The sequence below is a fragment of the Nuphar pumila genome, chromosome 2 (genome assembly GCF_984573655.1).
Source record: "Nuphar pumila chromosome 2, dmNupPumi1.hap1.1, whole genome shotgun sequence".
NCBI lineage: Eukaryota > Viridiplantae > Streptophyta > Magnoliopsida > Nymphaeales > Nymphaeaceae > Nuphar > Nuphar pumila.
In genome coordinates this window covers 54289859-54315634 of record NC_143250.1, presented here as the reverse complement: position 1 = coordinate 54315634, position 25776 = coordinate 54289859, and positions in this window count along the sequence as shown.

Below are 25776 nucleotides of genomic sequence, written 5' to 3'. Positions count from 1 at the left end.
AGTCTGGAGGGCACCGCTGCCAAGTGGTACTCAGAGCATATCAATCCCATCGAATTGAAGGAATTCGATAAAGTGGTCAATCTGTTCATTGAACGATTCCTTTTAAACACCAAAGCGCCGCCAACGCTAAACCATCTCTATAATACAAAGCAAAGAGATAATGAGAAAGCCAGAAACTTTATCCGCAGATGGAGGGGCACTTGCAATAAAATGAGAAATCCCATCTTAGAGGAGCACGCACTCCAGATTATTCTAAACAATTTCTCACAACCTTTGAGAGGTCTTATCTCCACCTCACCTTCCAAATCTTTCATTGAGCTTACTGAACGGGCTGAGTGGCTCGAGATGGGAATAGAGAATGGGGTCTATGATGGCATCATCCTTGTCAAGAATAATCAAGATTCAAAGAAGAAGGAAAATTTCATCTTCTCTACCAATGTCGGCCGCAGTGGCCACAAAAATAGCAAGAGCAATCATGCAGGTCAGAAAGAAAAGTCTTCAAAGAAGAATGAAAAATTGAGTCAGCAGAAAGAAAAGATAAAACAGGATGGTTGGGGTGACGATCGTCAGTTTACTCCTCTTGAGCAACCTCTCGATGAAATCCTTGAATATATGTTGACCAAAGAAATGGTAAAGCTACCAAGAGCCACAGATCCTCCCACGATCATGGGAAGGTTCATGGACCAATTCTGCAAATTCCATCGGGCAGTAGGACATGATACTGACCACTGTTTTGTCTTCAAGAACATTATTCAAGATTGCATTAATAAGAATATCCTCGTTGAAGATAAACAGAAGGACTAGCCATCTTTCCTCGATTACTCAAAAAGCTGACGATACTAGCATTTTCCCATTTCTCATTTTGCCTTCAAAGGATGATGTAATCCTGTCTATCTTTCCTTGATTTGTCATTTTCCTTCAATGCATCAATAAAATTGTCAATTTCTCCTTCTCTGCACCATGTCCTTCTGTGAGAAGTGATATTTTTCAGAGTCTCTCCTGAATCAATCAAAAGTCAGAAAGTATTCTTCAAATATCAATTACTTATCCTTTCATCTAACTTCTCACTCCCCAGTTATACTGGGGCATTATTTTGAAAATTGTCTTCAAAACGTCCTGTATGCAGGCAGGGTCAAATAAATCTCTCATTTTGCATGCATTTGCATTCATTCACATACATTTGCATTCATTTGCATTTGCATGCATTCATTCGCATTCATTTGCATCCATATGTATCGAATTCCTTTCCCCTTCAGGTTAAGGGATAAACCTGAGTTTCCCCTTCAGGTTAAGGGATAAACCTGAACTACCCATTCAGGATAAGGGATAAATCCTGAGACCCCAACAGTTGTCTAAGTCATCGTGAGGATGAAGACTGAAAATCTCTCATCAGAGTCAGTTGGGTAAGATTTTCAAAAACCAGTGTTCGTGCTGGTAAAATTTTCTAAATCCAGTGTTCGTGTTGGTAAATCTTCAAAATCCAGTGTTCATGCTAGTAATTCTTCAAAAAACAGTATTCGTACTGATCCATTTTCAAAATCCAGTACTTATACTGGTTCATTTCCAAAATCCAGTATTCACACTGGTACATCTTTCAAAATCCAATTGTTATTGGTCGGACTTTCAAAATCCAATTTTTATTGGTCAAACTTTCAAAATCTGGTTTACTGGTTAATGTTTTCAAACCTAATCCATGCTAGTCTAGTTTTCCTTCGGGATTCGAGTTCCGACTCAAATTTTCTTTCCTTCTAATTAGTCTAGTTTTCCTTCGGGATTCGAGTTCCGACTCAAATTTTCTTTCCTTCTAATTAGTCTAGTTTTTCTTCGGGATTCGAGTTCCGGCTTGAATTGTCTTTCCTTCTAATCAGTCTAGTTTTCCTTCAGGATTCGAGTTCCGACTCAAATTTTCTTTCCTTCCAATGGATCTAGTTTTCCTTCGAAGATTCGAGTTCCGACCCGAGTTTTCTTTTCCTAAAATTGGCCTAGAAGATTAGAGTTTCGACTCGAATTTTTCTTCCAAATTCTAATTTCAAATATCAAATTTCAAATTTCAAAATTTCAAATTTTCCAAATTCCATTTTCGACCTTTTGGTCACTCAATACCAATTTCAATCATTTTCTCTTGCGAGAGACCCTTTTTACAGGGAGAGTTCGAGGGAGCTCATTCTTTTCGCATGCTATCCTTTGTTCACCTAGCCCCTTTTCAGGGAGAGTTTGAAGGGACTCGTGTCTTTGTGAACCGTTTGCAAAACAAATTTTCAATTTCATACAAGGAACCCTTAGTTCAGGGAGAGCTTCAACGGAAGTTCGCTTTTCTTGTAATCATAATTTCATACTAGGCCATTTCATCATGAAGGACCCTATTTTCAGGGAGAGTGTGATGGACTCGCTCCTTCATGACCAATTCACCGACCTCACCATTATCGGGCCCCTTTCCATAAGAGAAGCCTAATATTAGGAAGTTTTGACGAAAGCTTGATTTCTCTTCGAAAGTTCATTTTGCAAACACCTCCTCTTCAGGGAAGAGAGGAGTAATTCCTATTTCCAATTTCTGAATCTTCTCCTTTGGGGAAAGGAGAAGAAAATTTATGTCATGGATGCGTTGCGTTGTGCTTTAAATGCTCGCTCTCACCAAGGATTTCAAGAAAATTTTGCCAATTTGTCATTAAATATTTGTTGATTTCAAAATCTTTATTGCACAAAAACATTACCTCAGAATACCTTCAGTATTACTTCCGAAAGGACAAAGCTTTCGCGAAAAAGGATTTAAAATTCAGAATCATTCTATTGGCCGACCAAAAGGATGAAGAATAAATCCTCGATATGGCCAGCAAAAGAAATTCAATGTTGTTACAAAGCCATAAGTGATCGCAGTTAATGGCACATTTTTAAAGATCATTCTTGAAAAATAAAGCAGTCGAAATATCCTGGGTGATACAGAAAAATCCATTCAATCCCTATATCTCCTCAATCACCTAAAGCTGCAATTAAATATCTGCAAAAGGGATCTCTCAACTGTCGTCAAGATGAAGGCGAATTAGGCGAGTAGACCCCCGGGGCCAAAAAAGATTTGGATCATCTCCAAGATGAAGGAGTTTGTGACGGATCCTTCCAGGGAAAGTTCAGAGCACCGTCAAGATGAAGGCGACTGCGATGAGCCTCCCGACAAACCCTAAAGGATATTTAATTTCCGCTATCATCAAGAGATTTCCAACCAATGAGCCAATAACCGTCGATATAATCCCTGAGAGAAAAAGAAGGATCGGAACATCTCCAAGATGAAGGAGTTTGTGACGTACCCTTCTAAAAAAAAAAAAGAAAAAAGTCAGGACATCTCCAAAATGAAGGATGATGTAATAAAATCCCCAAAAGTCTAAGAGAGCTCTAATTCTGCCAATAAAGAAAAAAAGTGGGCAGAAAGATCATCATGAGAAAAGAATCCCAGGATATCAGACTGCCAAATTTGCCAAAGAATCTTCTTTAATTTTGTGAAATTCTATTATCAATATTCTTTCACCAATTTATAAACACCCCAAATTTTCACTCACCTCCCCGACATCTCCACCAAACATCATCATCCAGCCTCTGAAATCACTGGAGGGCAAAATGGTCATTTTCTGAGCTCGGACCTTGCAAAAGTCCAAATTTCATTTTCCGCCCGATCAGGATAAGGGTACAAACCTGAGCCTCACTCAAAGAGGTATTTCATTTTCCGCCTGATCAGGATAAGGGTACAAACCTGAGCCTCAATCAAAGAGGTATTCCATTTTCCGCCCGATCAGGATAAGGGTACAAACCTGAGCCTCACTCAAAGAGGTATTCCATTTTCCGCCCGATCAGGATAAGGGTACAAACCTGAGCCTCACTCAAAGAGGTATTTCATTTTCCGCCCGATCAGGATAAGGGTACAAACCTGAGCCTCAATCAAAGAGGTATTCCATTTTCTGCCCGATCAGGATAAGGGTACAAACCTGAGCCTCAATCAAAGAGGTATTTCATTTTCCGCCCGATCAGGATAAGGGTACAAACCTGTGCCTCAATCAAAGAGGTATTCCATTTTCCGCCCGATCAGGATAAGGGTACAAACCTGAGCCTCAATCAAAGAGGTATTCCATTTTCCGCCCGATCAGGATAAGGGTACAAACCTGAGCCTCAATCAAAGAGGTATTTCATTTTCCGCCCGATCAGGATAAGGGTACAAACCTGTGCCTCAATCAAAGAGGTATTCCATTTTCCGCCCGATCAGGATAAGGGTACAAACCTGAGCCTCAATCAAAGAGGTATTTCATTTTCCGCCCGATCAGGATAAGGGTACAAACCTGAGCCTCACTCAAAGAGGTATTTCATTTTCCGCCCGATCAGGATAAGGGTACAAACCTGAGCCTCGATCAAAGAGGTATTTCATTTTCCGCCCGATCAGGATAAGGGTACAAACCTGAGCCTCAATCAAAGAGGTATTTCATTTTCCGCCCGATCAGGATAAGGGTACAAACCTGAGTCTCATTTCGATGAGATATTCCATTCCCCAATCAGGTCAAGGGTCAAAACCTGAGCTTCGTTCCATGCGAGGTATTTCTGTCCCATCAGGTTAAGGGTCAAACCTGAGCTTCGTTCCATGCGAGGTATTTCTGTCCCATCCAGGTTAAGGGCATAAACCTGAACTTCACTCTCATAGAGTGAATCTTTTCTCTCCATTCTTCGCTTCATATCTACCATCTTCCTCGGGCTAATTTCTTCACACCTAGTCAGATCCTTCTAACTGGGGCATTTTTTTCGTATAGCCCAAATTTGGTATGTTTTCTTTGCCACTACGCTCGGCCATGAGCCGGCTTAGTAGCAAAGAGGGGCATCTGTAAACACCCCAAATTTTCACTCACCTCCCCGACATCTCCACCAAACATCATCATCCAGCCTCTGAAATCACTGGAGGGCAAAATGGTCATTTTCTGAGCTCGGACCTTGCAAAAGTCCAAATTTCATCTGCAACTCTCAAATTTTCTCTATTTTTATCTCAGATGTTCAAGATTTTACTCCTGACAGGAGACAGACATCTCCAAAGTCTTGATTCAAGATTGCATTTCATAAGACATGACATTGCATATCATTGCATGAGCATTTCAAATCACTGCACGGCACAGCATGTCATTTCGAGGTCCAGAACTCTCGATTTCAAAATCTTCAATCCAGATTAGAATTTTAACTCTTTTCAAAATTGATTTCAAAACCCTGGGTCTTCAAAATTATCAAATTTTCCCATTTTACCCCCAGGACTCTGAATTTCAAAATATTTCCTCAGGAAAACCATCTGGATAGTTTTCAATATGGATTTCAGTCACTTCACCTCAGATTTTGCCCCTTTTTACAATTTCAAATATCCTCCTTTTACAAAATCGCCCTACAAGGGCCAACTCTTTCCAAAATTCCTGTTTTGCCCATTAGTCCAGATTTTATAAAAATTCCAAAAAGAGGTTTTGTGGTTTTATCCTTATTTCAATAAAGAAGCAATGTGGGACCCACACTGAGGTGGTGTCACACAAGCTTTCCTTTTGAAAATTTGAATTTTGAAAAACCCAAAAATATAGGAGCCTTGTCCCCTGGATTGGTGCCACTTGTCATTTCTCTCTCCTCCCATTTCCATGCCAAGTGTCAGTGTGGGGCTACCTTCAGAAGCCGCCACATGTCATCTCATTTATCTGCCATGTGTCACCCTATCCATCCTGCGCTATGTGTCATTTCAAAGACTACCAGGAGATGCCAAGTGTCATAGGTTGTCCTGTCTAGAAAAAGTGGAGTTTGTCTCCTCTGAGGTGGCGCCACTTGAAGTGTGTCTCCTGCAGGGGACACGTGTCAACCTCTCCCTCCTTCTAGAAAAGTAGCCTGACACATGTCTCTCCCTACTTTTCTCAAAAAAGTAGGAGACATGTGTCATTCATAAATTCCTACAGAAAAAGTAGGCTTGTCTCCTCTGAGGTGGCGCCATCTGGAGTGTCTCCTGTAGAGGACACATGGCAAGCTCTCATTTCCTCAGAAAAAGCAAGTGCCATGTGTCATTTCCTGCTTTCTTCAGAAAAACTAGAATTCAAAAGTTCAAAACTTCTCATAGGTGGCGAAAATCCTGAACTTCTACCTTTTTCATCTTATCTGAGATGGCGCCACATGGCTTGGCCCACCTTCTCTCCCCTCTGCCACGTGTCATTCTCTGCTTCTTTCAGAAAAAGTAGAGGACACATGTCTTCTCCCTACTTCTTTCAGAAAAGTAGGAGACACATGTCACTCCTGGCTTTCTTCAGAAAAAGCAAACCATTCAAAATTCAAACAAGGCACTAGGTGGCAAAAATCCTGAGCTCTGATCTTTCCAGATGGCCTGAGATGGCGCCACATGTCCCTTTCCCTCCTTTTCCTCCCTCTTGCCACATGGCATTGTAGGAGCCACCCTGAGGTGGCGCCACATGTCCACCCTCCATTCCTCCAGGGCCAACCTCCATTTGAATTTCAAACTTCCCCCTGAGGTGGCGCCATTTGAGAAAGCCTCTCCAGACATCTGACACTTGTCCGCCACATGTTCAGATCTCCTTTCTCCAGAAAAGGTAGAATTCAAATTCCTCTGAGGTGGCGCCTTCTGAGCCCACTGCTCTGACCTTCTGACATGTGTCAAACACCTTTTGAGGTGGCACCATTCCAGGACTCCACTTGGCTCCATTTTTATTTTTTATTTTATTTTTAATAAAGGTAGCCCACCATGCGGTGGCGCCACCTGAGGACTCCCTACAAAAGGTGAGTTTGAATTTCAAATTCCAAGAGAGCACCCTCTGAGGTGGCACCTTCTGGGAGTTCCCTGCAGAGAGAATCAAGCAAACTTTTGAAAAATTCCAAATTCCCCCTGCTGAGGTGTCTCACCCACAAAATTTCCATTTTTTATTTTTCTCAAAAAATCAAAATAGCCTTTTGAGGTGGCGCCACCTGAGGGCTCCCTGCAGAAGACAAATTCGAATTTCAAACCCCTCAGATGGCACCCCCTGAGATGGCGCCACATGGAGGGCTCAGATCCAGCCTGTTTGAATTTCAAAAATTTTCAGAAAATTTATAAAAACAAGGGTTCACGCCCAGCCTAAGGGAGATCATTTTTTTTAGCTCTTGTGAACTTGGAAAATCCGACCTAGCCTTCCTAGAATCAGATTTTGAACTGTGGAAATCGTGCCCCCTTTGGCGCATTGAAGAAGGTGGAGTAGAGCTAGTGCTGTGGCCAATTCGATTCCAACAGAGCTCGATTTTGGTGGACCATCCGAAGCTCGGAGCGAAGGACGAAGGAAGATCGTGATAGCTGCCCCTTTCAAGAGTTTCTACGCTGCGTAACGAAGCAAGGTACACTCCTTTTCCCCTTGATTTGATGCCATGATCCGATTCGGGAGTCGTTTGAAGAAAAAGCTCATCCGAGAGATGGATCGAGCTATTCTCATAAAACGACATATATAAAAATGTTTTTTTATGCTTTCTTGATGATTTTTAACATTCATATAGTTAGCTAGGTTTAATTTGCATTTTATTTCATTCATTTAGCATATTTCATGAATTAATTAGGATTATTTTAGCATTTATTTCAATTCTGCTTATTTTCAGTAGGTTTCTGTTTTTGTCAGTCAGTCCACACGTAATTTCATGCATTTGTTTTTTATTAAAAATCCCAAAAAAATCACGGAATGCGCCCTAAGGTGTCCCTGAGATTTTGCCAAAAATTTGGAGGCATTTGAATTTGTTTACTGCGGTAAACATTCAAAATGGCAAGTTGGGTTTTGTTACCCGGGATACGTTTTGAAAATCATTTTCCGACTTGTAAAATCGAGATATCCCTCATGAAAGATACGATTTTCGATCCGAAAGATGTTTTGAACTCGGAAGAATGTCTAGTTTTTAATATGATTTTATCAGAGTTTTCTGATTTTTTTATGTCTGACAAAAATCCGAGATGTCGGTACACGTGTCAGAGCCTAATTTGGGCCTCTGAGATCTTGGATCGACTTAGGGCTATAGTTTCTCTTTGTGTGTTGCTCCAAATCCGAAACTGTAAAAAGTGAAAGTGGTGTCCGAGATGTCCTCTGTTTGAATCTGATAACCTGTAATTTTTAGAACAGTGTTAACCCCTGCTTCGGATTTTTCTTGTCAGCCCCCTGTTTTGCTACATTTGTCTGTTCTGTTAGTTTAGGCAGGAATAGTTATATTTTTATCTGTGTTTCCGTTGATCAAATGCCAAAGTCATAAACATGAAAGTTGTTCATGTAGATGTCGTGCATAACTCTGATTAATTACATAAATTTCCATGGCCGTTTTTTATTTTTTTTAGTATTTTACATCAGATTAGGGTGATTTTTATCTCTGTCAGAACTAAATCCCTGTTATTGAACTCACCATGGCTCAAATCCCGAGACTGTAAAAACCAAAAATGTTCCATTTCGGGTCTTTTAGCAGTCTACAAAATATCAGAAGTTTCCATGGTGTAAATCTTGCATTATCATATTAAGCATTGCATTTGGTTCGGATCCATAGGCAAAATCCACCATTTTAGGACTTTCTTTGAATTTTGGCATTTAAATCATATCATTTCATGAATTTTAGCATTCTAGGCTGTTTATCAGACTGTTTAGATGCTTCATACCGAATATGGTGCAATTTGGAATCCATTTGAGGTTCAGATTAGCCAAAATACCAAAACAGGGTCCCGCAGGACCCAGATCCAAGCGAAAAACAAGCGAAATTCGTTATTTTGGATAAATTGCAAAATGTCAAATTCTGATTTTACAGTCTTAATGTGTTTAGCAGCATGTCATCATGTCTCATACTGCATTTTATCATCATTGGATTCAATTTGAATTTCGAAATCTCAATTTTACCTAGTTTTCCTTCAAAAAACCCTGATTTTAAAGATGTAACTTTAATTTTAGGGGTATTTTGGTCATTTTAACCTCAATTCCGAATTTCAAATTGTTTTCTACTGAATTTCTAGCATTTTCATCATTTCAAAATATCAAGGAAGCATGAGAATAGGGTTTATATCCAATTAAGTCCAATAATTTCATAATATTATTGAAAAATCTTGGAAAAACCCACATATTTGAGCTAACCTTATTTCAAGTTTGGCAGGGACATTCAAAAGAAGGAGCTGAAGTCTGCAAATTTCTTTTATTTCCTTTATTTAGTGATGTAATAATGTAAATTTTGGAATAAGAGAGTTAATTTTCTGCTTAGACTAGGATGCATATCATATAGTTTGAATTTATGCAATATCCTGCTTATATGATTCATGCATTATTATTTCAAAAGCACTATGGATGTTCACGAATGGCACGTGCACCAACTCTTAGGGAGTTGACGGACTCGGTGGGATCCATATTTACGGCCCTAGTCGGAATATGGACGAGACCCAGATCCGTCATCTTTCTACTAGTCACATTGAGCCTACACTCTTAGGCTATCTTAAAATGCACATCATATTTCCAAAGTTTTCAAAATCATGTGCATCAAATCAACTAAATTCTGAACATATTCATGGCCACAGTCAGAATATGTGAAGGATTTATCTTGACTTAATGCATATTTTTCCAACAAATCTCTTAGAAAATCTTTTCAAAGTGCATTCATTCACTTATGTCATTTGCATCATAGAATCATTGATTTTCTCAAGATTTTCTCAAGAAAACTTCATTCTCAAGAAATCGATTTCTCAAGAAATTCTAAGGATTTTTCAAAATCGGTTTTCCAAAGACAAGCTTTTCCACAGTTTTCCCAGGAAAATGATATTTTCTTAAGATATTCAAAAGAGTTTTCCAATCTTTCTTCAAGATCCAAAATCGATTTCCGAGTATTTCAAAAAGGTAAAATTCCCAGGATTTCAATTCCCCAAGTTTTGAATTTCCTTCTCCAATGAGCTTTCCTATGAATTTCCATCATTTTCCTAAGAAAACTCTCAAAGTCCAAGTTTTCCTAAGAAGTGCTTCCCTTTTCAAAAAGTCCATCTTTTCTTAAGAATCACTTCCATTTTCCCAAGATTTTCAACTATTTCTGAATTTTCCACATCTTTATAAGCTTTCTCATGTTTTCAAAAACCCCTTTTTTATCTGAGTTTCCTGAGAAATTGACCTTTTTCCTGAGAGATTCTTTCCAACTCCAAATGTTTTTCTAAGCATACATCATGTTTTCCAACTGGCATTTTCCAAAATCTCATAGCACATGCCTGAATTCTCTATGCATTTAGGATAGAACATAACTTTGATAATTTCGCTAAGTCAAGCATAGTTTTGGTCCTTGGTTCGATTACCCCTGTTAAAGGCGGCAGGAACGGTCGAACCTCGTACCGACAGGTCGAGCCCCATCCCATGGATTTTCCCGCAATTTTCAAAACGGAGGCGAGTATTTCAAAACAATTTCCAAAATCCGGTCAAAGTTTGAATCGCGAAAGCGTTTCTCTCTTTTTCTCTTCCGCAAGGAAGGGAAGACGGGGGAAAAATTTCGCGACGATAACAGGTTTGGCGACCGTGATGGGACCTGTCCTTGTCTGACCTAAATTATGCTTGATTTAGTTCAATTATCAAAAAATGTCAGCTCTTTTACTTTCAATATCATGTGAGCCTAGGAGCCTAGATTCTGACCTAGCTGACATTGATTGCATATAGCTTAGGCATGGTTTGGTAGGACCATATTGAGGAGATATTTTCATGCTCACATAGACTTAGGTCTAAATACAATCCTCCTCAATTTAGGATCTGAATGCAAACAATGTATGCTTCTTTAAAATTTTCAAAATCTATCTCTCTAGGACTTAGAGCCCTCTATTTCTTGCATGTGATCATTTTTTCAAAACCTCAATTACCTATCATTACCCGGTCTTCACATTGCTGGGCTCTCTTCCAGAACCATAGTTCGGGACAGAGCCTCACAACTGGGCCAACTATTTGGGTTAACACCCCCTACCACGTACCGCGGGCCACAGTCCGAAGTATATCGGTAGGCGCTCAAGGATGTTGGAAAACCTTACCTTAGAACCGGAGTTGAAACTCTATGCCACGTACCTTGGATTTCGATTCGGGTATATCGGCATAACTGGATTGGACAAAGATGATCTGAACCTAGAGTTAGGATTAAGGTCCTACAGCTGTTTTCAAATTGATGCATCTAGAGTCAGCCTTTTAGGGAGTGCTGAATGTGCATAAATGTTTGTGCAGGATGTGATTGTATGTATGATTTTCTCAATTCTTTATGTTTCCCAATGTTTTTCAACTCATTAGGTCTTTTTCCAAATATCCTTATTTTCCACAAGGTCTTTTTCTCAAACCCTGGAGGATTTTCTCAAATATCCCATTTCTTTCAAAACTCCAGGTGATTTTCCATTCTCTCGTTCTACTGGATCTCGGATTTCCAGCCTTATTCCATTCCTGCCTGCAAATTTTTGAAATTTCAAATTTTGCTTCAAAAACTTTTCCATATCTCCCAGTATATCTTCCAAATTTTATCCAAATTTTTGACATGTCCTTCCAATTCCATCATTTGTTTTTCCCTCAAGAGTGTTGGTTTCAAAATTCTTTTTTCCCATCATGCTAAAACATCCCATGTTGTTCTGCAGAGGGCATTGGCATAGTTGTGTGATCCTGACAAGATCAAAGACCGTGCGTGCTACTTCAGCACATTAGTTACAGACAGTGAGTGAGAAATGGATTTCATAAAGTCTGTCAAAGAGGGAGCTCAGACCATCAAGGAGGAGATTGATCCCGCCATATATCGGTTGTTCAAAAGAATGATGATTGAGATATTATCCGAGCAAGCTGAAGCCAATTTCGGAAAAGTTCCTGTTAAAGAAGGGGCATCGATCACCATCCCTATGAGCATCATTGGAGACCACAACAGGGCAACCAGTTCTAAACCCAGCAACAACAGAGGCAGTCAAAGCAGCAAGTTAGAAGAGTCTAAAGATTTGAAAGGAAAGTATTCTAGAATCCAGAATAGACCTTTTCAATCCAGCCCTCAGCAAAAGGAAAAAAATCAAGGAAAACCAAAGCGCGGAAACTGGAGCGGCGATCGAGATTTCACTCCTATAGACAAGCCACTCGACGAAGTCCTTGAATACATGTTGATTAAGGGATTAGTGAAGCTCCCAAAGGCCACAAGTCCTCCCACCATCATGGGAAGGTTCAAGAATCAGTTTTGCAAGTTCCATCGGGCAGTAGGGCATGACACTGATCATTGTTTTGTCCTCAAAAATATTGTACAAGACTGTATTGATAAGAACCTCTTTGTTGAAGGCAGAGAAGAAGGACATCCAGTAGCCCTAACCAAGAAAGAAGTCAAAGAAGTCAGCATTCAACAGAAATCCAACAATCCGAAGAAGATAAAGCGTGATGGTTGGAGTTATGTTCGCGAGTTTACTCCTTTAGGTGAGCCAATCAAAGAAATTCTTGGATATCTGCTCGCAAAGGATATGATCAAACTTCCAAGGATTGTGGATCCTCCCGTCACCATGGGGAAATGGAAAGATTGTTTTTGCGAGTTCCATCGGGCAATGGGGCACGATACTGAACGTTGCTTCGTTCTAAAAAATATTGTACAGGACTACATCGATAAAGAGCTTTTGGTGCCGGAAGAAAGGGAGGGACGAGTTGCAGTCCTGACCAAGCCTCTCCCAGATCACTCTGAAGAATGACAATGCCAATGACAATGCCTTCTCATTTTATCAGGACGATATAGTCCTAGTGGTTTTCCTTTTTCAAGTCATCATCCTTTTTTAGGCATCAATAAAATCATCAACTTTTCTCATTTAATTATGACATTCTTCTTGTGGTTGTTCTGTTTCGTTATTATTCTCTCTCCCCCATTACACTGGGACATCCTTTTGAAAATTTGTTTTCAAGCATTCTATATGCAGGCAGGATAAACAAATTCCTCATTTCATGCACTTGTGCATTCATATGCATCAACTCATATTCATTTGCATTCAATTGCATTAATAACAATCCGGTCAGTATTGGGATTTCAACAAACAGTCCCATCACAATTCCTAATGATTCAAAGATCATCGCCAATACTGAACCAAAACCCAGCGCTCGAACTGGTATTATTTCAAAATCCAGTATTCAAGCTGGCACATTTTCAACTTTTAGGAAAACCGAGTTCCGACTCGGGTTTTTATTCAAATCATTTTCCTTTGTTGATCCGGGTTCCGACTCGTGATCTCTCTACCTTATTCGAGCCTTGACTCGAATTCTTCATTTTCCTTTGTTGATCCGGGTTCCGACTCGTGATCTCTCTACTTTATTCGAGCCTTGACTCGAACTCTTCATTTTCCTTTGTTGATCTGGGTTCCGACTCGTGATCTCTCTACTTTATTCGAGCCTTGACTCGAACTCTTCATTTTCCTTTGTTGATCCGGGTTCCGACTCGTGATCTCTCTACTTTACTCGAGCCTTGACTCGAACTCTTCATTTTCCTTTGTTGATCCGGGTTCCGACTCGTGATCTCTCTACTTTATTCGAGCCTCGACTCGAACTCCTCATTTTCCTTTGTTGATCCGGGTTCCGACTCGTGATCTCTCTACTTTACTCGAGCCTTGACTCGAACTCTTCATTTTCCTTTGTTGATCCGGGTTTCGACTCGTGATCTCTCTACTTTATTCGAGCCTTGACTCGATCTCTTCATTTTGTCTTGTTGATCCGGGTTCCGACTCGAGATCTCTCTATTCATTCGAGTTCTTCATTTTCCTTTGTTGATCCGGGTTCCGACTCGTGATCTCTATACTTTATTCGAGCCTTGACTCGAACTCTTCATCTTCATTTGTTGATCCGGGTTCCGACTCGAGATCTCTTTATCCATTCGAGCTCAGATACGAGCTCTTCATTTTTTTTTATTAATCCGGGTTCCGACTCGAGTTCTCTTTATCTTATCCAAGCTCTAATTCGAGTCCTTCATTTTCCTTTGTTGATCCGGGTTCCGACTCGTGATCTCATTATCTTATTTGAGCTCTGATTCGAGCTCTTCACTTCCTCTGTTGATCCGGGTTCCGACTCGAGATTTCTCTATTCATTTGAGCTCAGATGCGAGCTCTTCATTTTCTTTTGTTGATTCGGGTTCCGACTCGTGATCTCTATATTTTATTCGAGCTCTGACTCGAACTCATCATTCTCTTTTATTGATCCAAGTCATTTCAATCATCAGGGTCTGTCAAATGCTCAAGTTTGACATTTTGCCCTCCAAATTTCAATTTAAATCCTCAAATCAGGCAATTCTCCAATTTCGACCTCTGGGTCACCCGATTTCCATTACCAATCTCAATTTCGACCTTCGGGTCTATCAATTTCCAATTTTCGACCTTCGGGTCAATCAAACTCCAATTTTCGACCTTCGGGTCAATCAATTTCCAATTTTCGACCTTCGGGTCAATCAATTTCCAAATTTCGACCTTCGGGTCAATCAATTTCCAATCTTTGACCTTCATTTCCAAATTTCGACCTTCGGGTCACCCAATTTCGACCTTTCGGTCAACCAATTCTCAATTTCGACCTTTCGGTCAACCAATTCTCAATTTCGACCTTTGTGGTCAAATCAATTCTCAATTTCGACCATCAGGTCATCCAATTTCGACCTTCGGGTCATTCAATTTTCAGCAACCAATTTTCCAATTTCCAATTTCCAATTTCCATTTTCCAATTTCCAATTTCGACCTTCAGGTCAATCAATCTCAATATCCAATTTCAATCATTTCCTCTTGCGAAAGACCCTTTTAGGGAGAGTCGAGGGAGCTCGTTCTTTCGCATGCTATCCAATTTGTTCACTTAGCCCCTTGTCAGGGAGAGTTTGAAGGGACTCGCGTCTTTGTGAACCGTTTGCAAAACAATTTCCAATTTCACACAAGAAACCCTTTTTAAGGGAGAGGCTCGACGGAGACTCGCTTTTCTTGTGACCCCCCAATTTCATACTAGGCCATCTTCGTCATGAAAGACCCTCTTTGCAGGGAGAGTGTGATGGACTCGTTCCTTTCATGACCCAATTTTCAGACCTCACTATTATCGGCCCCCTTTCCATAAGAGAAGCCTAATATTAGGGAGCTTTGACGAAAGCTCAATTTCTCTTCGAAAGTTCGTTTTGCAAACACCTCCTCTTTAGGGAAGAGAGGAGTATTTCCCATTTCCCATTCAGGTAAGGGCTAAGCCTGAGTCTCTCTTTTTGGGGAAAAAGAGAGGAGAATTTTCATCACGGATGCGTTGAGCCGGATTTCAAATACTCACTTTCACTAAGGATTTCAAGAAAATTTTGTCAATTTGTCAAATTATTTGCTGATTTCAGAATCTTTATTGCACTAGTCAGTTTACCCTCAGCATCACTTCCAAAAGAGCGAAGCTTTTGCGAAAAGGGATTCAAAATTCAAATTCTTTCTATTGGCCAACCAAAAGGATGAAGGATAAATCCTCGATATGGCCAGAAAAGAAGATTCAAGGTTATTGAAAAGCCGTAGATGATCGATATTGATCGCAGTCAATGGCGCATCGTTAAAGGATTATTCTTGTAAAGACAAGGCAGTGGAAATATCCTGAGCGCTAGAAAAAAGAGCATTTACCCAAGCCCCGTTTCCTCAGAATCACCTAAGCTGCAATTAAATATCCGCAAAAGGGATCTCTCACCTGTCGTCAAGATGAAGGCGAATTAGGCGAGTAGACCCCCGGGGCCAAAGAAGATTCGAAACATCTCCAAGATGACGGAGTTTGTGACGGATCCTTCCAGGGAAAGTCCAAAGCACTGTCGAGATGAAGGCAGATGCGATGAACCTCTCGACAATCCCTAAAAGATATTTAATTTCAGCTATCACCCAAAGATCTCCAAACCCATCGCCCAAGAAGGATCGAAACATCTCCAAGTTGAAGGAGTTTGTGACGTACCCTTCCCAAAAGAGAGAAAGAGAGGAAAAAGAAAGAGAGAAAAAGTCATAACATCTCCAAAATAAAGGAGAATGTAGCAAAAAAAAAAAACCCAGAGAGCCAAAAGAGTGCAGAAAGATTGTCAAGAGAGAAGCTCTCAGGATATCAAACTGCCAAATTTATCAAGAATCCTCTTTAACTTTGTGAAATTCTATTATCAATATTCTTTCATCAATTGCTTTCATAATATCAAATTCTCTTTCCTGCTCATATCAAGAAAATTGATAACTTCCTTGAAGAAGGTCAATTGCAAGCAATTTGGATTTCAAGTCTCGATTCTACAAAGTGAACCTTGTTTGGAGGTAATGCTTTGGGTAGAAAAGAAAGAATATCTTTGCAACAATATGCAACATTTTCAAATATTTTGAATCAACAGCAAAATTTCCAACATTTTGGCAATATTTTCTAGCTATCCTGACATGAAGTGAGAGCTTGATGTCCGTTTTCGATGCATCCTGACACCAATTTAAATCCCTCCTAAGGACTTGATTCCTTCCCTTCTTTGAGAGCATGAACTCTCAAATTTGCACACTTCCCTGTGTCCCCACTGTCCCACCATAGACAGTCCCATTTCGGTTCGAGGTCGAACCACCAATCATTTCCCGCAAAAGGCAATTTCAAAAGCTGATTTTAGTCTCAGCAATGAGACGCCCAAAATCAATCCCTTTTCAAGCTTTAGGGACCCCATTTTCCTTCCTTTTGCAAAAACCCTGTCAGATTTATTGTGCAAAATCTGAAGGTTCCATCATGGTCTCTTCTTTCGAGGATTCCATTTCATTTTACGCCCGATCAGGATAAGGGTACAAACCTGAGCCTCAATCAAAGAGGTATTCCATTTTCCGCCCGATCAGGATAAGGGTACAAACCTGAGCCTCACTCAAAGAGGTATTTCATTTTCCGCCTGATCAGGATAAGGGTACAAACCTGAGCCTCAATCAAAGAGGTATTCCATTTTCCGCCCGATCAGGATAAGGGTACAAACCTGAGCCTCAATCAAAGAGGTATTCCATTTTCCGCCCGATCAGGATAAGGGTACAAACCTGAGCCTCACTCAAAGAGGTATTTCATTTTCCGCCCGATCAGGATAAGGGTACAAACCTGAGCCTCAATCAAAGAGGTATTCCATTTTCCGCCCGATCAGGATAAGGGTACAAACCTGAGCCTCAATCAAAGAGGTATTTCATTTTCCGCCCGATCAGGATAAGGGTACAAACCTGTGCCTCAATCAAAGAGGTATTCCATTTTCCGCCCGATCAGGATAAGGGTACAAACCTGAGCCTCAATCAAAGAGGTATTTCATTTTCCGCCCGATCAGGATAAGGGTACAAACCTGAGCCTCACTCAAAGAGGTATTTCATTTTCCGCCCGATCAGGATAAGGGTACAAACCTGAGCCTCGATCAAAGAGGTATTTCATTTTCCGCCCGATCAGGATAAGGGTACAAACCTGAGCCTCAATCAAAGAGGTATTTCATTTTCCGCCCGATCAAGATAAGGGTACAAACCTGAGCCTCGATCAAAGAGGTATTTCATTTTCCGCCCCATCAGGATAAGGGTACAAACCTGAGCCTCAATCAAAGAGGTATTTCATTTTCCGCCCGATCAGGATAAGGGTACAAACCTGAGCCTCAATCAAAGAGGTATTTCATCTTCCGCCCGATCAGGTTAAGGGTACAAACCTGAGTCTCATTTCGATGAGATATTCCATTCCCCAATCAGGTCAAGGGTCAAAACCTGAGCTTCGTTCCATGCGAGGTATTTCTGTCCCATCAGGTTAAGGGTCAAACCTGAGCTTCGTTCCATGCGAGGTATTTCTGTCCCATCCAGGTTAAGGGCATAAACCTGAACTTCACTCTCATAGAGTGAATCTTTTCTCTCCATTCTTCGCTTCATATCTACCATCTTCCTCGGGCTAATTTCTTCACACCTAGTCAGATCCTTCTAACTGGGGCATTTTTTTCGTATAGCCCAAATTTGGTATATTTTCTTTGCCACTAAGCTCGGCCATGAGCCGGCTTAGTAGCAAAGAGGGGCATCTGTAAACACCCCAAATTTTCACTCACCTCCCCGACATCTCCACCAAACATCATCATCCAGCCTCTGAAGTCACTGGAGGGCAAAATGGTCATTTTCTGAGCTCGGACCTTGCAAAAGTCCAAATTTCATCTGCAACTCTCAAATTTTCTCTATTTTTATCTCAGATGTTCAAGATTTTACTCCTGACAGGAGACAGACATCTCCAAAGTCTTGATTCAAGATTGCATTTCATAAGACATGACATTGCATATCATTGCATGAGCATTTCAAATCACTGCACGGCACAGCATGTCATTTCGAGGTCCAGAACTCTCGATTTCAAAATCTTCAATCCAGATTAGAATTTTAACTCTTTTCAAAATTGATTTCAAAACCCTGGGTCTTCAAAATTATCAAATTTTCCCATTTTACCCCCAGGACTCTGAATTTCAAAATATTTCCTCAGGAAAACCATCTGGATAGTTTTCAATATGGATTTCAGTCACTTCACCTCAGATTTTGCCCCTTTTTACAATTTCAAATATCCTCCTTTTACAAAATCGCCCTACAAGGGCCAACTCTTTCCAAAATTCCTGTTTTGCCCATTAGTCCAGATTTTATAAAAATTCCAAAAAGAGGTTTTGTGGTTTTATCCTTATTTCAATAAAGAAGCAATGTGGGACCCACACTGAGGTGGTGTCACACAAGCTTTCCTTTTGAAAATTTGAATTTTGAAAAACCCAAAAATATAGGAGCCTTGTCCCCTGGATTGGTGCCACTTGTCATTTCTCTCTCCTCCCATTTCCATGCCAAGTGTCAGTGTGGGGCTACCTTCAGAAGCCGCCACATGTCATCCCATTTATCTGCCATGTGTCACCCTATCCATCTTGCGCTATGTGTCATTTCAAAGACTACCAGGAGATGCCAAGTGTCATAGGTTGTCCTGTCTAGAAAAAGTGGAGTTTGTCTCCTCTGAGGTGGCGCCACTTGAAGTGTGTCTCCTGCAGGGGACACGTGTCAACCTCTCCCTCCTTCTAGAAAAGTAGCCTGACACATGTCTCTCCCTACTTTTCTCAAAAAAGTAGGAGACATGTGTCATTCATAAATTCCTACAGAAAAAGTAGGCTTGTCTCCTCTGAGGTGGCGCCATCTGGAGTGTCTCCTGTAGAGGACACATGGCAAGCTCTCATTTCCTCAGAAAAAGCAAGTGCCATGTGTCATTTCCTGCTTTCTTCAGAAAAACTAGAATTCAAAAGTTCAAAACTTCTCATAGGTGGCGAAAATCCTGAACTTCTACCTTTTTCATCTTATCTGAGATGGCGCCACATGGCTTGGCCCACCTTCTCTCCCCTCTGCCACGTGTTATTCTCTGCTTCTTTCAGAAAAAGTAGAGGACACATGTCTTCTCCCTACTTCTTTCAGAAAAGTAGGAGACACATGTCACTCCTGGCTTTCTTCAGAAAAAGCAAACCATTCAAAATTCAAACAAGGCACTAGGTGGCAAAAATCCTGAGCTCTGATCTTTCCAGATGGCCTGAGATGGCGCCACATGTCCCTTTCCCTCCTTTTCCTCCCTCTTGCCACATGGCATTGTAGGAGCCACCCTGAGGTGGCGCCACATGTCCACCCTCCATTCCTCCAGGGCCAACCTCCATTTGAATTTCAAACTTCCCCCTGAGGTGGCGCCATTTGAGAAAGCCTCTCCAGACATCTGACACTTGTCCGCCACATGTCCAGATCTCCTTTCTCCAGAAAAGGTAGAATTCAAATTCCTCTGAGGTGGCGCCTTCTGAGCCCACTGCTCTGACCTTCTGACATGTGTCAAACACCTTTTGAGGTGGCACCATTCCAGGACTCCACTTGGCTCCATTTTTATTTTTTATTTTATTTTTAATAAAGGTAGCCCACCATGAGGTGGCGCCACCTGAGGACTCCCTACAAAAGGTGAGTTTGAATTTCAAATTCCAAGAGAGCACCCTCTGAGGTGGCACCTTCTGGGAGTTCCCTGCAGAGAGAATCAAGCAAACTTTTGAAAAATTCCAAATTCCCCCTGCTGAGGTGTCTCACCCACAAAATTTCCATTTTTTATTTTTCTCAAAAAATCAAAATAGCCTTTTGAGGTGGCGCCACCTGAGGGCTCCCTGCAGAAGACAAATTCGAATTTCAAACCCCTCAGATGGCACCCCCTGAGATGGCGCCACATGGAGGGCTCAGATCCAGCCTGTTTGAATTTCAAAAATTTTCAGAAAATTTATAAAAACAAGGGTTCACGCCCAGCCTAAGGGAGATCATTTTTTTTAGCTCTTGTGAACTTGGAAAATCCGACCTAGCCTTCCTAGAATCAGATTTTGAACTGTGGAAATCGTGCCCCCTTTGGCGCATTGAAGAAGGTGGAGTAGAGCTAGTGCTGTGGCCAATTCGATTCCAACAGAGCTCGATTTTGGTGGACCATCCAAAGCTCGGAGCGAAGGACGAAGGAAGATCGTGATAGCTGCCCCTTTCAAGAGTTTCTACGCTGCGTAACGAAGCAAGGTACACTCCTTTTCCCCTTGATTTGATGCCATGATCCGATTCAGGAGTCGTTTGAAGAAAAAGCTCATCCGAGAGATGGATCGAGCTATTCTCATAAAACGACATATATAAAAATGTTTTGTTATGCTTCCTTGATGATTTTTAACATTCATATAGTTAGCTAGGTTTAATTTGCATTTTATTTCATTCATTTAGCATATTTCATGAATTAATTAGGATTAATTTAGCATTTATTTCAATTCTGCTTATTTTCAGTAGGTTTCTGTTTTTGTCAGTCAGTCCACACGTAATTTCATGCATTTGTTTTTTATTAAAAATCCCAAAAAAATCACGGAATGCGCCCTTAGGTGTCCCTGAAATTTTGCCAAACATTCGGAGGCATTTGAATTTGTTTACTGCGGTAAACATTCAAAATGGCAAGTCGTGTTTTGTTACCCGGGATACGTTTTGAAAATCATTTTCCGACTTGTAAAATCGAGATATCCCTCATGGAAGATCCGATTTTCGATCCGAAAAATGTTTTGAACTTGTAAGAATGTCTAGTTTTTAATATGATTTTATCAGATTTTTCTGATTTTTTTAATGTCTGACAAAAATCCGAGATGTCGGTACACGTGTCAGAGCCTAATTTGGGCCTCTGAGATCTTGGATCGACTTAGGGTTATAGTTTCTCTTTGTGTGTTGCTCCAAATCCGAAACTGTAAAAAGTGAAAGTGGTGTCCGAGATGTCATCTGTTTGAATCTGAAAACCTGTAATTTTTAGAACAGTGTTGACCCCTTCTTCGGATTTTTCTTGTCAGCCCCCTGTTTTGCTACATTTGTCTGTTCTGTTAGTTTAGGCAGGAATAGTTATATTTTTATCTGTGTTTCCGTTGATCAAATGCCAAAGTCATAAACATGAAAGTTGTTCATGTAGATGTCGTGCATAACTCTGATTAATTACATAAATTTCCATGGCCGTTGTATATTTTTTTAGTATTTTACATCCGATTAGGGTGATTTTTATCTCTGTCAGAACTAAATCCCTGTTATTGAACTCACCATGGCTCAAATCCCGAGACTGTAAAAACCAAAAATGTTCCATTTCGGGTCTTTTAGCAGTCTACAAAATATCAAAAGTTTCCATGGTGTAAATCTTGTATTATCATATTAAGCATTGCATTTGGTTCGGATCCATAGGCAAAATCCACCATTTTAGGACTTTCTTTGAATTTTGGCATTTAAATCATATCATTTCATGAATTTTAGCATTCTAGGCTGTTTATCAGAGTGTTTAGATGCTTCATACCGAATATGGTGCAATTTGGAATCCATTTGAGGTTCGGATTAGCCAAAATACCAAAACAGGGTCCCGTAGGACCCAGATCCAAGCGAAAAACAAGCGAAATTCGTTATTTTGGATAAATTGCAAAATGTCAAATTCTGATTTTACAGTCTTAATGTGTTTAGCAGCATGTCATCATGTCTCATACTGCATTTTATCATCATTGGATTCAATTTGAATTTCGAAATCTCAATTTTACCTAGTTTTCCTTCAAAAAACCCTGATTTTAAAGATGTAACTTTAATTTTAGGGGTATTTTGGTCATTTTAACCTCAATTCCGAATTTCAAATTGTTTTCTACTGAATTTCTAGCATTTTCATAATTTCAAAATATCAAGGAAGCATGAGAATAGGGTTTATATCCAATTAAGTCCAATAATTTCATAATATTATTGGAAAATCTTGGAAAAACCCACATATTTGAGCTAACCTTATTTCAAATTTGGCAGGGACATTCAAAAGAAGGAGCTGAAGTCTGCAAATTTCTTTTATTTCCTTTATTTAGTGATGTAATAATGTAAATTTTGGAATAAGAGAGTTAATTTTCTGCTTAGACTAGGATGCATATCATATAGTTTGAATTTATGCAATATCCTGCTTATATGATTCATGCATTATTATTTCAAAAGCACTATGGATGTTCACGAATGGCACGTGCACCAACTCTTAGGGAGTTGACGGACTCGGTGGGATCCATATTTACGGCCCTAGTCGGAATATGGACGAGACCCAGATCCGTCATCTTTCTCCTAGTCACATTGAGCCTACACTCTTAGGCTATCTTAAAATGCACATCATATTTCCAAAGTTTTCAAAATCATGTGCATCAAATCAACTAAATTCTGAACATATTCATGGCCACAGTCAGAATATGTGAAGGATTTATCTTGACTTAATGCATATTTTTCCAACAAATCTCTTAGAAAATCTTTTCAAAGTGCATTCATTCACTTATGTCATTTGCATCATAGAATCATTGATTTTCTCAAGATTTTCTCAAGAAAACTTCATTCTCAAGAAATCGATTTCTCAAGAAATTCTAAGGATTTTTCAAAATCGGTTTTCCAAAGACAAGCTTTTCCACAGTTTTCCCAGGAAAATGATATTTTCTTAAGATATTCAAAAGAGTTTTCCAATCTTTCTTCAAGATCCAAAATCGATTTCCGAGTATTTCAAAAAGGTAAAATTCCCAGGATTTCGATTCCCCAAGTTTTGAATTTCCTTCTCCAATGAGCTTTCCTATGAATTTCCATCATTTTCCTAAGAAAACTCTCAAAGTCCAAGTTTTCCTAAGAAGTGCTTCCCTTTTCAAAAAGTCCATCTTTTCTTAAGAATCACTTCCATTTTCCCAAGATTTTCAACTATTTCTGAATTTTCCACATCTTTATAAGCTTTCTCATGTTTTCAAAAACCCCTTTTTTATCTGAGTTTCCTGAGAAATTGACCTTTTTCCTGAGAGATTCTTTCCAACTCCAAATGTTTTTCTAAGCATACATCATGTTTTCCAACTGGCATTTTCCAAAATCTCATAGCACATGCCTGAATTCTCTATGCATTTAGGATAGAACATAACTTTGATAATTTCGCTAAGTCAAGCATAGTTTTGGTCCTTGGTTCGATTACCCCTGTTAAAGGCGGCAGGAACGGTCGAACCTCGTACCGACAGGTCGAGCCCCATCCCATGGATTTTCCCGCAATTTTCAAAACGGAGGCGAGTATTTCAAAACAATTTCCAAAATCCGGTCAAAGTTTGAATCGCGAAAGCGTTTCTCTCTTTTTCTCTTCCGCAAGGAAGGGAAGACGGGGGAAAAATTTCGCGACGATAACAGTTGCTCTCATAATATCAAGGATACTCTCTTTTCTGCTCATATCAAGGAAATTGATAGCTTCCTTGAAAGAAAGCCAATTGCAAGCAATTTGAATTCGAATCTTGATTCTACGGAGTTAAGCCCAGTCGGAGGTAATACTTCAGGTAGAAAAGAGGAAAGATTTTCATACCAATATACATCAATTTCAAGCATTTTGAATCAACAAACAATTTTTAACATTTTGGCAATATTTTCTTACTATCTTCACATGAAGTGAAGAGCTCGATGTCTATCTTGACACATCCTGATATCACCTTTTACCTCCTTCAGAGAGTAACCTTTATCATCTTTCGCGTTGTTGAAAGATTAGCCTTTTCTGTGAAAGGATCACCTTTGTTATCTTTCGCGTTGTTGAAAGAATTCATCTTTTGCGTTGTCAAAAGAATCGCCTTGCTCCTTTGGATCACCTTATCATCTTTCGCGTTGTTGAAAGAATTGCCTTGTTCCTTTGGATCGCCTTTACCATCTTTCGCGTTGTCGAAAGAATTCATCTTTTGCGTTGACAAAAGAATTGTCTTGCTCCTTTGGATCGCCTTGTCGTCTTTCGCGTTGTTGAAAGAATCGCCTTGTTCCTTTGGATCGCCTTTTTCCATCTTTTGCGTTGTCGAAAGAATTCATCTTTTGCGTTGTCAAAAGAATCGCCTTATCATCTTTCGCGTTGTTGAAAGAATCGCCTTGTTCCTTTGGATCGCCTTTACCATCTTTCGCGTTGTCGAAAGAATTCATCTTTTGCGTTGACAAAAGAATCGCCTTACTCCTTTGGATCGCCTTGTCATCTTTCGCGTTGTTGAAAGAATCGCCTTGTTCCTTTGGATCGCCTTTACCATCTTTCGCGTTGTCGAAAGAATTCATCTTTTGCGTTGTCAAAAGAATCGCCTTATCATCTTTCGCGTTGTTGAAAGAATCGCCTTGTTCCTTTGGATCGCCTTTACCATCTTTTGCGTTGTCGAAAGAATTCATCTTTTGCGTTGACAAAAGAATCGCCTTACTCCTTTGGATCGCCTTGTCATCTTTCGCGTTGTTGAAAGAATCGCCTTGTTCCTTTGGATCGCCTTTACCATCTTTCGCGTTGTCGAAAGAATTCATCTTTTGCGTTGTCAAAAGAATCTCCTTACTCCTTTGGATCGCCTTGTCGTCTTTCGCGTTGTTGAAAGAATCGCCTTGTTCCTTTGGATCGCCTTCGCCATCTTTCGCGTTGTCGAAAGAATTCATCTTTTGCGTTGACAAAAGAATCGCCTTGCTCCTTTGGATTGCCTTGTCATCTTTCGCGTTGTTGAAAGAATCGCCTTGTTCCTTTGGATCGCCTTGTTATCTTTCGCGTTGTCGAAAGAATTCATCTTTCGTGTTGTTGAAAGAGTCACCTGATTCCTCTTCAAGAATTCATCTTTCCATTTCAAAAGTCATTTTCCAATGAATTTCTTAGATTTTCTCAGAATTCTCAAATCCATTTTCTCAGAAAAGCAATTCCAAATTTCAAAATCAATTTTCTAAAGTTCAAATTTTCCTGAGAAATCACTTTCCAATGCAAATTTCTGATTTCCAATAAAATTCAATGATTTTCCCAGGAATTCCATTTTCAAGCATTTTCCAGTCTTTTTCTAAATGCATTTCAATTTTCCAAAGCAAACATCATATTTTCTCAAACTTGCATTATTTTCAAAATTTCATAGCACAAGCGTGATTCTTTGTGCATTCTAGGAAAAATAGAGCATAATTTAGATATTTGAGTCAAGTTAAAGCACATAATTGGTCCTTGGTTCAATTACCCCTGGTAAAGGTGCCAGGAACGGTTGAACCTCGTATCGACAGGCGGATCCCATTCCATGGATTTTTCCCGCAAATTTTCAAAACGGAGGCGAGTAAATTTTCAAAATCATTTTCAAAACTTTGGTCGAGTTTGACTCGCGAAATTCGTTTCTCTCTCGCAAGGGAGGAAAATTTTTTTGCGATGATAACAGGTTTGGCGACCGTGATGGGACTGCAGTTGGGGTAGCCGTATCATGCAGGTCAGAAAGAAAAGTTTTCAAAGAAGAATGAAAAATTGAGTCAGCAGAAAGAAAAGATAAAACGGGATGGTTGGGGTGACG